The following is a 14,746-nucleotide window of genomic DNA, read 5'->3' as shown; positions in this document are numbered from 1 at the left end:
ACTGTAGGTGTTGCAGTGGATCCAAAGCCCCACTAACACCTCTCCCAGCAGCAGCCTCAGCTTTCCCAGGAGTCTCCCCTCCAGGTACTGGCCAGGCTCACACTGCTGAGCTCAGTGGAGAGTTGCAGGGTGACATACTGTACAGAAGCTGCAGTATGGTGTTGGTAAAGGTTAGTGCAGTGCTTATCTTTGGCATTATGTGAACTTTTTCTAGCTATGTCTTTTGTCTCTGGTGTGCACCATTTTGAAGGTTAAGCCTTGGCTTATTTTTGTCTTTTTATTTTCTGCGCAATAAAGGGTGTAATTGTGCTTTTGCACTCATACAGGAAAATCTACGTCCATGGAAATAAGTAAAAATGAACAGTAGGGGTGTAAGAAGGATTTTTTTGTTTTCCTTTGTGCATGTACTTTATTTATGGGACAGCTCAATTTTACATTCTACTTCATTGTGCGTGTTTATTGAGAGGATATTTAATGCTGTGGTTCCTATCAGGTCTGTGATTTAAGCAAAGCCAATTTCACATGCCGGATGTAATGGTACTGATAAATGGTTCTCTGTGAAGCCCAGTGGGAACAGTGCTCTCCAGCTCCAGGTGAATTAGAGAGACTTGTGGATTGCTCCAGAACCCCACAGCTCTCACATTAAATTCATTTCCAGCAGAGATATCAACCTGTAACTCCCAGCAGCTAGCCCACATGAGCTCAGCAGCTGTGAGCCTGGTCAGTACCTGGGTGGGAGACTCCTGGGAAAAACTTAGGTCTGCCAATATCAGGCTGCTGGAAGAGGTGTTAGTAAGGCCAGTAGGGGGAGCTCAGCCTGCAGTCTGTGTGGGTCCTAATGCCCCAGTATAGTAACAGGGACACTATACTGTATAAAGGTGCTAGATATAAGATATAAAACTGAGGTCCTGACTCCATGGTCATTAAAAATCCCATTTCTTGAAAAGAGAAGGGGTGTTACCCCAGTGTCCACACTGTTTCCACTTGTGCCCTCAAGTTGGTGTTTCATTCAGACAGGGTCTTCTGGGTTGAATTTCTGCACCCTGTCAGACATTCCCTTGAGCTCTAGTATGTATCCAGCTTCTCTTCTCTGGAGCGGCTCAAGAGCAGTGATGTCTATTCTACAGCGTAGGGGCCAAAATTGGACAAAATATCCATATGTAAATGTGGTGTGATGTTCTGCTACCTGCATGTAACACCCCACACTTATCTACTTTATATGCCATCTGCCACGTTTTTGCCCAGTCTTGAATTTTATCTAAACATTTGTCCTTTGCTGTTTATATTTGCATATGCACCGAATTACAGACCTGACTAGTGATTTAAGCAGACCAGAATCTGGAAGATTGATACATTAAGTTAGGAAGAGCAGCGGTCCAAATACAGAATCCTGTGGTATCCCACTAATTAATCACCCTGATTGGAGCGCAATCTGTACTGTACTGTTTTCTGTACTGTGTGTTTACTATCCTTTAGACAAACGCACAGTTACTTCAATGCCAGCTAGAGGTGCCTAGGCCCTCCTGGCACAGAAATCAAATCTGTGTATGAAATGAAAATATGGGAAAATGGATAAACATTCTGTAAACTACTGCCTGCAGTTTCTAGTATTTTTTCTAGTCTGTAAAATACTTTTATAAGACATGAAGCTGGTGTATTCAGTACATTGTTTTTTTTTTAGAAAGTGCTTGTGTTGCATCATTTTTTGACATACTGTACACATTGCATAAAGATGGAAGATAGACCCCATCAGATTATGATTTTATTGTTCCTGGCTGCCGCTGGTTCATTGTAAAGTTTTTGGTCAATGGAAATTATGGCCAAATTCTCTTCTAAAAATAATCAATGATCATTCTGATTTTGAATGTTTTGAAGATTAGTTATAATGGCACTTAATCGATATTGTTAAATCCACAATGAAGCATTTAGGAACTGGAGTTAGTCACGCTCTGGGGAAGCTGATTGTCACTCTGGGCAAACGGGATGTTGGTGGACCAGTAGATATCCCTTCTTTTCCCTGGACCAGACTGTCCAAGGCAGTGCTCCAGTATGGAGATCACGGACGCTGTGCTGTAAGAGGAGGGACAGTGTACATTATAATACTGTACTACTGTACTGTAATACTATAACCTGTTAAACATTATTAAGTGAATGCAGTGTAGATTGTGTAGTACTACAGTACATTCAGGATTTTCAATGTGCTGCATGCAGAACTTGTGCTGTATACTGTAATTAGCAGCAGGTTTGGTGCCTGGCTAGGCCATATGGGAATTTAGGGATTTGAGGCCATCCTGATTATTTTCAAGCAGGTTTCTAATTTAATTTAGTTTCTCCCAGCTCTGAGTCAGCACCCTCACCCACAAATTGTGTTTCAAATTCCTGTACTAGGCGATCTGAAATCCGAAAGAATGAGAGCACCCAACACCAAAACCTCTTGTTCAGCGTGACTTAGAACACACCAGCGTCCTAGACGTGGTTTTTGTCCCACATCGGAGCTCTTCCGGGTCTTGATTGTCCAGCGTCTTGTGCTCGCACTCTGAGGACAGCTCTGTCACCTGATTGGCAGAGAGGTGCTGGGGGTGAAACCCTGTTGCCTTTCGCTGTTTTTTTCTTCATGTGAGACAATTAACGAAGCCGCTGCCTTTGGAAAGTAGCTTATTAGATCTCTTCTGAGAGCCGACAGTCGGCCGTCCACCGGGGGGAAACAGGTGCTTTCTATTAACGAGGCTGGAAATTTGGCCGAGCTGCTATGTCTCAATGCACAGGAGCGGCGCCCTGAGTGCAGTCCAGAGCCGCCACACATACTGCACCCTCACTCCTGCTGTCCACGGGCTCTGAGCCGACGCGGGGGATGCCAGTGGCATCCAACAGGCATTCCAGTTCTGCTGCTGCAGGCAGGCTGGGACAGATCACTGCCTTAGCACAGAAGCACAGCGCAGTGCCCACTGAGGGCGTGCCCGGGCCGGACAAGGAAAGCCGGTGACTTCTCCTCTGGCCTGCCCTCTGTGGCCGTTGCTCCGTGTTTCTCGTCCCGGGGGCAGGGCCTCCTGTGTGCCCCAGCTGACGGTCACGGACAGGGGCCGCTGGGGGGGCCTGCTCTGGCTCACGATCCCTTTACCTTCCTGATTTCCTCTACGCTAGCGGAGCCCCTGCTGGCCCTGGGCCTGGAGCCCCTGTGGTGAGGGTGAGCCCGCTCCTCTAGGGGTGCTCGGCATCAGCCTGCTGTGCCCCGCTGGACCTGCACGGCCCTCAGGGGAGATGAGGGACCTGAGCTGTACCCACACACGCCCTGTCCGCGCTGCCCTGGGCTGTGCTCCGCGTGTGGGACAAGGCTCGACCGAGACACTCGGATCGCGCTGTCTGGCTCGGCTTTTTCTGCGTGGCTGGGTCCTGACCTGATCACCCCACCACGAGAGAGTGTCCCATCACTTCCCTTTTGTGTGGCCAGGGCGCTCCCACTGTGTCCTGTCCCTAGGTTCCTGTGCTTTGCTGTCCTTCCGGTCTCTCTCTCTCTGGGGCTATACAGTATATTTCCAGGTCACTCATTCCTCTTCACTCAGCATTGACGTTCGGATGTCCTGAGACCCTCCTAGCACCAGGTCACCCCACTGCCTAGACAGTGAAATGCTGGTTTTCGTTGTTGGCATTTTTGATAGGAGTTAAAATGCTCAGAAGGTGATCCAAGGCGTGAGATGCCATTCAGTCGTTTCATTTAACACTCTTAAATCAAATCTGTGGCAAATCTTTAACAAAATCTTTAGCAGTGCCAGCAGGAAATGACTTTCACACGTTAATTGATACACTGAGCATTTAAAACTGCAAAAATCACGCTGATCCTTTTCGCTTCTGGTTTTCCGGAGTGGCTGGAAGTAACATTTTATGTCTGTGAGTTTTTTTCTCTCCTCAGTTTGTACTGTTGATCTGGATGAGGGTTGTCTGCAGGCACAGCTTCTTTTTCCATTCATGTTCAGGGCGGCAGTGTCTGCTCCCCTGGTTTGAAGCTGTCCCTGCTGCAGCCGGGCACATGACGAATCTGACACTGCACATGGGGGGTTCGTTACACAGGACTTTGTGAATCAGACAGAAATAACGGAGGAACAATCAGAAGGGTTACAAACGAGAGGAGCCATTCAGCCCATCTGGCCTGTTTGGTTGTTAATTGATCCCAGGATCTCATCCAGCTGTTTCCTGAAGGAAGAAAAAAAGATGTTACTAGAAACAGTCACATTACTCACCTAGCATGCTGGGATACATAATGGTTGGCTAATTTATTTTTAAAGCTGGTTCACTATGCCTGTGCTGCTCTTCTTATTGTCTAGTCGGATTTTGACAGTGGCTGAAATGAAGTTTTGTGTTATCAATGTGACTCAATTTTGGTTCTGAGTAAAAGCATGCAAAGGGCATCATTGTGGTTCCAGTACTTAATACTTTCCATGTGGATGTCTGTGGTGATGGATGATGAAAACAAATCACTACAAATTAATGTTCAGTATTTTCTGTTCTAAGAGTACCCTCTCTAATACTGTAGTTGTAGTGTGAGCACATAGATGACTTTTGCAAACCTTCAAAAGTTTTATAATTAGAAAATAACATTGTCCTGCCTTCCTATCCTGACTCCCTCATTGACCACACTCCTCTGCAATAAGACAGTCTCCTGGCATGTTTTCACCATGTAGATATGAAGTGATTCTGACATTATGATTGGTTGTAAATGTTTTTAAGGGTAAATGATAATTCAGTGGGTGGCAAGGTGGCATAGTGGTCAGCATTGCTCACACGGCCTCCCAGTGCAATTCTGGCCCCGGGGTGCTGTCTGTGTGGAGTCTGTATGTTCTCCCTGTGTTCACATGGGTTTCCTCCCACAGTCCAGGAGTGAGTGAGTTTGTCTCTGTGTGTGCCCTGCGATGGACTGGCGTCCCTTTTAGGCTCTATCTTGCCTTGTGCCTGTTGCCTGCTGGGATAGACTCTGGCTCCCCTGAATTTTTATACAGTGCTCAGAAAATGGACGGATGGGTGATAATGTTCTCGATCTTAAGCACACGTATTTGAAATAAAAGTGACCACTCATGCCTGTGTTAGAAGCTGTTTCGCTCTAGTTTCAGTGAACCTCTGTACAGCACTGCACTTCAGTGGGCTGCGGCAGTGCTTGTCACTGTGCCACTGGGCACTGACAGGATTCATTTTATTCAGAATGAAATAATTTCCATAGACCCCTTTCACGAGTGAGCCAGTGTTACGGAGAGCTCTGTGCCATTCTTTAAGGCTGTTGGCTTGTGAGCCTCTCTTCGCAATCACACAACGCAAATCGAAAAGGGCTCCCCACAGAAGAAATCATTTCCGCAGGGATCGTTAATGGAATAGTGGAAAAACACCGTCCTCCTGGCCTTGTTAATCCTGCTGTCCCTGGAGCCCTTAAGTGTTTCCCATGGCTGGCCCACCCTGCAGGCGGCTGATCGGCATGTGCTCTGTGTCAGCACGATGTGTTTGCACAGCTAGACGCGCCGTGATCAAGACCGAGCTTTGATGAGAACATCACCATCTGCTCCTGCTGCTGTTCTCCAAACACCAGTAACAGCTTTTCAAGACGTGTCGGTGTGATGCTGATTTCTGGAGATACTGTAGCTTGCATGATATTGTCAGGTTGGCACGTCGATTTGATAAAAAAAGATTCAGACAGAAGTCATTATCGCACAGAAGGTAATAATTTAGTGGGCTGAGGTAGAAAGGTGATGGTGTCCATTAAAACATCTTCGCTCTCCTTCACTACACACACATGCCTTTATTCCATTAAAGCAACATTTGTCCACCTTCTGCCACTCACTGTCCACTCCGTTACTGGACACATCCCGGTAAAGACTCAGGGCCTCACCAGGTGATGCCAATTCATGCCAAGGTGTCTCAGTCCACCTCTTGACACAGCAGAAGTTTGGATGTGCTCCAGATTGGATACTTAGAGTGTCTAGAATGCTGTCTCAATGACCTCCAGAAACTGAACTGCAGGATACTGGGAGCTTTTACAAGCAGAGGGACATTCTGTAGGAAAGGTTACAGGTGGGAGGATGCTGTAAGGTAGTTAGTAGCTAGTTGATCCAAGAATCTCATCCAGCTGTTGAAAAAAGTTAAAGTGTCAGCATTGAGCAGGTCTCCAGGACACAGGCAGAGGGAGACTGACACAGAAGGTGGAGTTCAGTGTTGTTGCAACCTACTCCTAAACATTGGGTGATCTTATCAAGCATCAGAGTTTACTCCTGGGTACTCCATCTGAATTAGTTTCTGCTGATCTGTCACCAGATCACTTCTGGTCCCAAAGTGATTTCAGCAGAATGGCAAATGTGTGGAGAGTCTTTAGAGTACTTTTTATCATAATACAAAAAAAAGACTAACATTATCAGTAAATTGTTATTTAGACCTTATTTTGGCTTAGTCTGAGTTAAAGTCCACTGGCTCAGGATTAGCTACAGTACATTAAATCCTTTTTGAGATATGGGAGTACAGTACTTCTGAAAGAAAGATCTGCATTCAGGGTTTGCGTCGGCAGAGATGAAGTAGTGGGAAACGCGCGCGCAGATGGAAGCTTGCTCATTGTACCGCAGTGTCTGCGATGCTGTGGGGAGCTGTGTCAGCTTGGAAGCAGCAAAAGAACAAGCAGAGGTTCATTCTGAAGAAGGACAAAGGAAGTTCACAAGAGTTCGGCTGTGGAGCCCCTTCAGGTGTGGGGTACAACAAGGCTTTTCAGTTGACCTCTGCTTGGTAAACCGTTAAGGGCTCGCATGGGTTTTAAATATAAGAGGCTGTCTTACACTCGAGGAAGGGTGAATTCTTTGTTTTGATAGAGTGCGACAGGAAATTCTGTACACGGGTTCTTGTCTTTGTCACAGACTAATAATTGCAACTGGGAGACCTGGAGCTGCTCCTTGACTCGTCTGTCATGTCCAGAGCGGAGAAGGAGAGCCCTGGCTTAAGAGCAGGCTCATCCATTACACTTTGCGCTATAGAGCATTTATAAACATTTATTCTGTTAATTTAAAATCAATTTGTTTTCCTTTCTGGCGCACAGATTAGAAGGGGACCACCAGTAGTGCATTACTCTCAATATCTCCCCCTGTCAGGCGTACGGAGCACGTGGGGTACCGCGGCTGAACTTGCACAGCCCTTCAGGCTGAGGGTGGCTCGCTTTAGGACAGCAGCCCCAGCATTCACAGGGACAGGTCAGGCGGTTCGGTCGCCCCTCTGAGCTCAAAAGGTTCCCTCTGTGCCTGAATCATCATGAAGCTGCTGTGTAGTTTCTCAGTAACCTCAGTGGGAAAGGGAACAGGGCAATGTCTGAGACGCAGCCATGAGACTCTGGGACATACTTATAAATTAGAAATATTTCCCTATATACTGTACGTGAGTGCTGAGGAAGTCATTAGTGTCAACGAGAGAATTTCAGGATTTCTGCTTGAAGAGGAGAGCTCAGAGAGGGCTGACAAGTGCTGAAGAAAGATCTGAGCCTCATGGCTTGTTGCAAACAGTGGCTGGATGAGATCCGTGCATCACTGAGTGACGGTATTAAGAACCAGATGGGTGAGATGGTCCTCATGCTAGAACATAAGTAAAAGCTGCAAATGAGAGGGGCCTTCACCCTGTCTGGATCGTTAGGAATTCAATGAGTTTGGGCATCAACCACCTGGTTGGGAAACCTGTTAAGCACACCCACAACCCTATGAGTAAAGAAGTCCTCTTCTCTGCCCTTCATAAATTCCCCTTAATTTTCCAGTTTTCCCAGGTCCTCGTTTCACTGCTGAGTGTGAGACAGTCCCCTGGGTTGAGCCTGTCTTTACCTCAGGAGATTTTGTGTACTTGGATCAAATCTCCGCTGGTCTAGGCTGTGATGTTTCCTGTGTGGCGTGGTGATCGGATCTGAATGCAGCGCTCCCGATGAGGGTGAAAGGTCACTGCACACACTGTGGAACCTCTCAGCGGAGTCAGGTTTTAACTCACGGTTAAAGGACAGCGTCTTCTCCCATGCTGACAATGAGACTGCAAGCAGAATGAAGTTAGAAGCTGTAGAAGCTCACACAGCCGAAACGTTGGGTTTTCTTTCTTCTCTTTTCAGCCTTTACTTGTTCCTTATTAGGTATCTGCTAAATAGATATAAACTGGATTATCCCAGGAAGAATCATGGCTCCCTTCATTTAAACAATTAACGTAACTTATCTTTCACACAGTTTGCGAAAGGCCACCGAAGTCAGATCTGATTTAATTGGGCATTAATATTAATGGGTCCCGCGCTGTGATGATTTGCAGACTCACAGAATGGAGCAAAAACTCAGCTGCGGTGAGAGACTAGCTCATTAAACCCTGCGCCGTGCTGGATCATACTGATCAGACTGCCCTTGGGTCGTTTCTCCGTCTTGTACATTAGCTTCTCATCTCTCATGCTCATGCTCTCATGCTGTCCGGGAGCTCCACTGCTCTGGTGAGTCGGAGTTTCCAGCGCTTGGGTTTCCAGAGCTGGGGAGCGATTTCCTGACCCGCCCTCCATCTGCGGCAGAGTGCTTGTGGGCTTCGCCATGTGCTTGTTTCGTTCGAAAGCAGTCATACTTCTTTAACATGCGTAAACTTAATGTGACGTTTCCACATCTGTGCAAGAGGAAGGGTAACTGTGCCAAGCCATCTGTTCTTACCTCTCTGATTCCACGAATCAACCTGTTGCCTCTATCTGAAAACCTGAAAATCTGAAAAAAGTCTGGCTTGGACATGAAAAGCAGAAGTGATAAAGTCTGTGGCGTAATCTTATGTTGCGTTCGAGCTTAATCTCACAGCCGTGGAAAGGAGAAGCTAACGTATTTGCAAGCTGCAGATTTCATCGAAGAGTGTGGAAAGGTTTGAAAGAAAATAAAACATGAAAATAAACATTTTCTTGCTTCGCAGAGATCGTTCATTGTTGCCTCCAGGAAGGAGGCCAGGCCTGGTTTCCTCCACCTGGGTATGAAACGTCGGCAATAATTTTGTGTTGAAAATGATCAGTCCTGGGGAGGCTCTGGATACAACTACTGTATGTGGAAGTGTGTTTAAAAACGAGATCAGGAGGCACCTCTGTACGCAGAGGCTGGTGGGAGTGTGGAATGGGCTGCCCAGCCATGTTGTTGAAGCCTGGTTTCCTTTCAAGGAACAGCTGTATGAGATCCTGGGACCAACTAACTACTGAACAGGCAAGATGGGCTGAATGGCTCCTCACATCTGGAACCTTTCCTATAATTCCTATAGGAATTCCTGTAGTTGTTCTGTAAATGCAATGTTGTCATTATCTCAGACATGCACAGAATGTCTGGATGAAGTGGAGAAGTGTTGTCGGTGTTGACATTGATCTTGCTTACCTAGTTAAAGGGCCTCTGGAAGCTGGGAGAGGTTTGGAACAGCGGAGCACTGACAGGAGCCAGTTGTTTAAAGTGTAGCGTGTAAATGCCAGGAGGCAGGGACTCACATACAGCAGCAGGACGTGAGCGGTCCTGGATATTCAGGAAGAGGGCCTCTCATTGCTGTGTGTGCTGTCATAGGTTTGCCATTTAGTGCTGGGGTGAAAACGACATCAACTTGCAGGTTGGGTAAAAAGGAACTTTTTTTTGCATTTCAGTACCGTTAATACAGCGGAGAGCCAGCATGCATAGATTTTTAGTCAGAACAGTGATCCATTGGTGCCTACAGTAGCTACACCTTTGTATGGAAGTAATGCAAAGGCACTTAACTGTATGTCACTTTATTAATTGTGACACCTTGGTTTTCAATTATAGCTACAAGTAAAAAAAGGACTACTTGTAGGCAATTAAATGGAGACACGGATGTTTCAGTTTCAATGAGTTCTTGCAAGATTTATTTAAAGACCCCAGAATCATTGCCAGGTCATGAGCTGCAGGCAGCTCAAAGATTTGCAACATCGGTAATGGAATCATTCAGTTACAGTATGTTCTCAGGAGCAAGTACTAGCTGCCTAAATATGAGGTTATCTTCTACATTGCAAGTGCTGCTTTTTTTCTGTGCGAGGGCTCCCTGCCTTTGGGCTCAGTGTGAATGAATCAGTAAAGATCCAGGGTAGTGGGTCCAGAGCACTTTATCAGAAGTTGCCCTTAAAGACTCCTACCACCTACAAGACACCCCCTGCAGTGATTCTCCCCGTTTTATAGACCCGATGGGCGCTGGAAGTAAAGTGTGTTTTTCTGGCAGGAGTGTGATACAAAACCACACGAGACAGCGCCGGTATTTCTGTAAAGAAGCGTCCTTTCTGCCATCTGTCACAGAACTCACGCCTTGCCCCAGTCTCCCAGTCTCCTGCTGGTCCTGACCTGAACTTGCAACCACTACAATGTGCAGTATATACTGTATATTCAGTTGTTTTCACCTAAATTATCGTGAATATCACACCCTTAAATACTTTAGATCTTCAAATCTGTTTTGCAATCATGTTGGTCTCATTTGCATGTATAACATTTTGTAAAAGGTATCCATGCGGGTTTTCCAATTAATCTTTTTAAGGTTCTTCAGTGTACCAAGCACGTTGGGTCATTTAACATCCTCAGAGATTCTGCTGTTTCGGCCTGTTTCGTGAACAGCACAGCTGCCGCAGCCATAAGTCATAACAGCAGATGAAGAAACATGACTCTGGAGTTTGCGGTTTTCTTAAGCAGCAGTGTTTGCCACATCTCTGCTTTTATCAGCAGGAGAGGTGTCGCTCACTGGAGCCCTGGGAAATCTGCTTTCTCCCAGGGGCAGGAATATGCCGAGCATAAAACATGACCCTTTCAAATGTCACATGCACACGCCGTCCTGTTACAGAACCGCCTTGAGAAAGCACTAGACGTGCCAAAGTGCATGAAAATGAGCCTCCCGTTTTTAACATTGGCCACAGGGCATGCAGTCTGTATGTCGCAGACTCCTTCATAAACTTTGGTGAGGCATGCTGTGCATTGCAGCACTTTAACATTGACTTCTAGTTTGAGGTTTCGTTTTTATTTTCATTTTCATTTTATTTGATTCTGTTTTCTGTACTTCTCCGTGACTGTTTCTTAGAATAGTACAAAATTACGTACTGTATGCTTCAAGAACGTGGCTGGGTTGCTTGTTCCACACCCCCGCAACTCTTTGTGTCCAGAAGTGCCCCCTGTCCTCGGTTCTGAATGCACTTCCACGCAGTTTACACATGTGCCCTGTGGTTCGTGTTTCACTGTTTATGCTGAAATCTTTCCAGAGAAGAGCAACCAGATGCTTTCAGGGTCCTAAAGGAGTGTCCTGCACTGATGGGCTGTAGGAGCTGATCCTTTATAATCGTGAGAATAAAGGGAACAGAATCCTCAAAGACAACGACGCAATTAACCCAGTGGATTTCTTCAGTTAAATATTGGCTATGATTTTAGATCATTTCACCATTTCATTTAGTGTGTTTTACTTGGACACCACACTTCTGCAGTACATCTAGGACGAAGACGTCAGAGAGCACAGGTGCGCCAGCATGGGGGCAGACAGGAAAAGGGTTTGACCCAGGTTGTGTCAAATCTGCCATTACTGAACACACAGTCGTTCTGCTGACTGTTGGTACCCAAGCCAAATTATACTGGCATCCAGCTATGTGTAGCTGGTTAACATATGAAGCAGAGGTGTTATTCATGATGGCTGTGAAAGACTGATCTACCACTTTGAAATCACAACTGAGAAAAAGGAACAGAAAATCTAAGAAATGCTTGCGAAACTTAATCACTACAGTAAGTCATGGAATGGGTTTCCTCTAGATCTGTGGAATAATGCAATATTTGTCACTGATTTTATATTCAACAAAACAATCCTGCCCCATCGAAGTACAACATATTGAACAAATAATATACGAAAGGTTCTGTTTCACTGCATGATACAGTAGCTTGTAGCACAGAATGTGAACTGCCAACTCGCCTTCAGTCGCACACTGTTTTCTAATGAGGAGTGAATTAACCTTGCTTGTGCCTTTTATTCCATCTAATGTGTTCAATGAAATCATGAGTTGACCTTTATTTCATATAGTGCGACCATACAGCAATAGCTATAAGCAGGCAGGAATGTTATAACAGAAAGAAGTATAAAAGCGATACAATCAAAGCACAGTAAAACACATACTGAAACTACATCAGAGCAGAAATCGGTAGGTTAATAAAAGGCAATACAAACTCTAGTCATGAGTCAGGCTTTAAACATTGATCTGTTTTGTAGGCCCAGTGTGTAGGGCCCTGTAGCTGAAAAGATTTACCTCCAGTCTTCTCTGATGTCAGAGTGGCCAGCCAGCGACAGAGAGAAACTATGAGTCCCAGAAATACGATGGTCTCTTTAAAGCTTTGCAAGTTATGAGAAGGTGTTTTAAAATTGATCCCAAAGGCTTTAGATTAGTAGTAGTAATGAAACAAGGACAGGGAATTCAAAGTTGGAAACTTAATTCATTTATAGGACAGAGAACAAGAAACACTGTTTTACACAAAGAGTCATGGGGTCTGGAACAGGCTTCCCAAGCAGGTGGGTGTTGTCCGAACTCTGGGCACCAGACTAGCTGGACAGACTTTTAGATTCATTGAGCTATTAAACTGCCAAACAAGCAAGCTGGGCTGAATGGGTAGGGTGTGATGTACTGTGTGCCAGTGTAGAGATGCCAATACCGGTGTATTGTGGCCAAAGATTTTTTATTGTCAGGACTTTTGCATTTTGATAGCATTTTGAAGATGCTGTGACCTAGACAAAACGCAGTTTGAGATACCAGAAATAAAGGGCATTACAATAATTGATTCTAGAAGGCATGCCTTAATTTTTCAATGTGATGTGCTGCCAGAGAGTGTCTTCGCTCAGTAATATGTCTTAGGTGGAAGACAGATACGCTAGTTCAATGTCTAATGAACGGTCAGGGACAAAGCTGAACATTGAATTAAAATTAAATTTGGGTAAATGCAGTAGTTCAGTACAACAGTCATCCACTGCAAGGACAGACTGAATAACATCTGTTTCTTCAGAATTTAAGTAGAAAGGTTTATGGTATCCAGTTCTTACATCTGAGGGACAAGTAGTCAGGCTAATTACAGGCGTAGAATCACCTGGTTTCGTAAAGGTAGGTAAAACAGTGTGACATTTACAATGCTGTGAAAGATTGGTCAAGGGTCAGAACCCTGAGGCACAGCACATGCAAATTCAGATGAATCAGAGGAATCATCCTCAGATTGAACACATTGAAACCTATTTGAAAGATTTAAAGGATATAAACAGTAAAAATTCAGAAAAAAAGGAAATTCAGGATTTGTTTTGTCCCTTGTCCCAACTACCTTTGAGTAATGTGCTGACATGGCAAAGCACTGTTATTATTTTATATTCTTGACATATACTGTAGATCAAGATGCTATCTTTCCAAACATGGTATAAACCTTCAGCCTTCCAGTTTGAGTAAACAACAAGTAGGACCACCCAAACCAAGGAGGAGAAATGCTGGAGTATTTTGGAAGATATACAGTATCCACGATGTTCTCTAAGGAGAGGTCAGTTACACTGGAGTCCATCAATTGGACACAGTGTCCAGAAATGTGTAAACTTTTCTAATTGCTCATTACTTGAGTTTCAGTTTGAAAACTATAGGAAGCGTCCAGACTGTCAGGTAGAAATCTATTTCTCAATCTATAGTTCTAGGGACGGTAGTGAAGTGATCCCATCCTCCTTGATACCCTTTTAACACATACTGTACAGTAGTCTGGGTATCTGGTGAAATGGTGCACTTCAAATGAACTCTTGCACACCAGCAGTGGTGCTGAGCCCAGAGCTCAGGATATGATCGTGCATGGTAGTACTGGGGACATTTTGGTCCCTCTTGTGACACGAGGTCTTGGTTTTGGAAACTCCACATGAGTCTGTTGTCCTGTCTGTTATAAAACATTTTGTCTCCTTTGCACTAAGATCATTGTGTGACAGAGGGCAGGCGATCATATCAGAGCAGCTGTCGTTCTTGAGTTGTTCCAGCATGTGAGGCCAGCGGGGCTAGGCTTCATGAAATACTGTCAGCTCAGGAGTGCAGCAGGGCTGCTGGATAGGTGTGTATTCGGACTGTGTTGCAGTGTTTTTTGGAACGAAAATGCTATTCTGCACCACCCACCTCTGTTCAGTGCTGAGCTGGTGTGAGGGAGGGTGTTGCAGACCCTTGGCTCATTAGAGAGCGTCGCTCAGCAGAGTGTGGGACTGAGCGGGTGTGTGTGTGTTTGTGAGCTCCTTTCAGGCTTCCAGACACGTTCCAAGCCAGGACTGCAGCAGCTGTGCTACCGCTGATGGAAATCAGGGTCCCTCTTCTCAGCAGGACGGGCTCTGACTGTATGTATGACCCATGACTGGGATTGTGCGTCTCCTTTCCGCAGGATATCTGAGGCCTGAGGTGAAGTCCAGTTTGTAAAGTGCCGAAATCTTGTCTTCATTGTGCTCAGGTTTTTAAGGCAAAGCTTTGGTCTGGTAGCTTTATGATGTGTGCCTCTGTTACTGTTCTCAGTACTGAATTCTTTCCGATGTTGTAGCAAGTTTTATTGCAATAAGTCTGTAGCTTATTAAATAGATATTAAATAGATACCTACTGCAGGTGCCAAAATGTAAGCAAATTACTGTTCCCCGCTGATGTACAGAACTTGTTTTTTTTCAGATAGGCACTTCTGCAATATCCAGAATAATGAAAAATTGGAAATACATTGTTTAGGAAGCAGAATGAAGCTTCAATATGACAGAACCTTGT

The 14,746-nt window shown here is 45.2% G+C and overlaps 1 protein-coding gene across 10 annotated transcripts in view; it reads left to right on the top strand.

Moving 5' to 3' along the window:
* The window catches only part of mctp1a (multiple C2 domains, transmembrane 1a), a 195,548-nt gene that overhangs the window by 19,517 nt on the left and 161,285 nt on the right, over nucleotides 1-14,746 (top strand). Inside the window, exon 1 of one of the 10 annotated variants that reach the window (XM_015360561.2) lies at nucleotides 13,967-14,063. The exons of 8 other annotated variants lie outside the window; for them this stretch is intronic. The gene's annotated coding sequence lies outside the window, so the exon portion shown is untranslated. Of the gene's footprint in view, nucleotides 1-13,966; nucleotides 14,064-14,258; nucleotides 14,338-14,746 lie in introns of those variants that run through there. One more of the 10 variants, XM_015360556.2, reaches the window with a different exon arrangement.

The sequence above is a fragment of the Lepisosteus oculatus genome, chromosome 3 (assembly GCF_040954835.1).
Source record: "Lepisosteus oculatus isolate fLepOcu1 chromosome 3, fLepOcu1.hap2, whole genome shotgun sequence".
In the NCBI taxonomy this organism is placed as follows: domain Eukaryota; kingdom Metazoa; phylum Chordata; class Actinopteri; order Semionotiformes; family Lepisosteidae; genus Lepisosteus; species Lepisosteus oculatus.
This window is presented reverse-complemented; position numbering and strand designations above follow the sequence as displayed.